The sequence below is a fragment of the Myotis brandtii genome, unplaced genomic scaffold (genome assembly GCF_000412655.1).
Source record: "Myotis brandtii unplaced genomic scaffold, ASM41265v1 C41577480, whole genome shotgun sequence".
Taxonomy (NCBI): Eukaryota; Metazoa; Chordata; class Mammalia; order Chiroptera; family Vespertilionidae; genus Myotis; species Myotis brandtii.
In genome coordinates, this window is record NW_005302697.1 from 1 (window position 1) to 719 (window position 719).

The 719-nt window shown below is 32.4% G+C and overlaps 1 long non-coding RNA gene across 1 annotated transcript; it reads right to left on the bottom strand.

Annotated features, from left to right (window-relative positions):
- Positions 1-277: 277 nt before the first annotated feature.
- Positions 278-600, bottom strand: LOC106725384. Its single transcript, XR_001361274.1, has 2 exons — positions 459-600; positions 278-370 (listed from the first exon to the last, which is right to left on the bottom strand). It is a non-coding gene; the product is annotated as an uncharacterized LOC106725384 (long non-coding RNA).
- Between the last annotated feature and the right edge of the window lie 119 nt (positions 601-719).

Consider the following 719-nt stretch of genomic DNA (forward strand, 5'->3'; position numbering starts at 1 on the left):
GAGTTGATAATATCTGGGATTTAATGATCATTTACATAAATGAAGTCAGAACACTTCAGCAGTATACACTCTGCCTTGTTGTCACCCTTAGAGAATGTGGCTCTGCAGTTAAGTAATGGACATACTATTCCTCGGAAAAATTTAGGCTGATTCAACCAACTTAAAGGTAACTTTAGAAATTAAAATTTTTATGCTGATTTAATTTTCTCTATGTATACACGTTAATGCAATTTATCAATACAGCATCGTTATCATTTTAAGCACATTTTTACAATACCTAATTCTTCCTCCATTGTGGAACCCTTATTTTGTGAGCTGGAAACTCCCAAGACTCTGTTGAACAATATAGAAAAGGCACTGCCCCAGACACCTATAATAAAGCAACAACAGAGAATAACTTAGAATGCACCAGAGTTTAAAACTGTCAGACAAACTAGTGGTAGGTTTTGACCACTTACCCATTAAGAAATGCAAGGGGTTTTCTTCATATTTCTTTACAACTTTCCCCATAAAAAATTTGCTTCCAAATAAGTCAGGAGTCATGAAAGTACCATATTTTGCCATGCCGATCTCATATGGAGTAAATTCAACCCAATCTGAAAGCATTAAAAAAATTCAATCCATTCATAGAAAATATTACAGAAATGTGCACAGTTATAGATCACTTCAACAGTGATTATTCTCATTCATTTATTTAAAATATTTTAAAAATTTTTTAA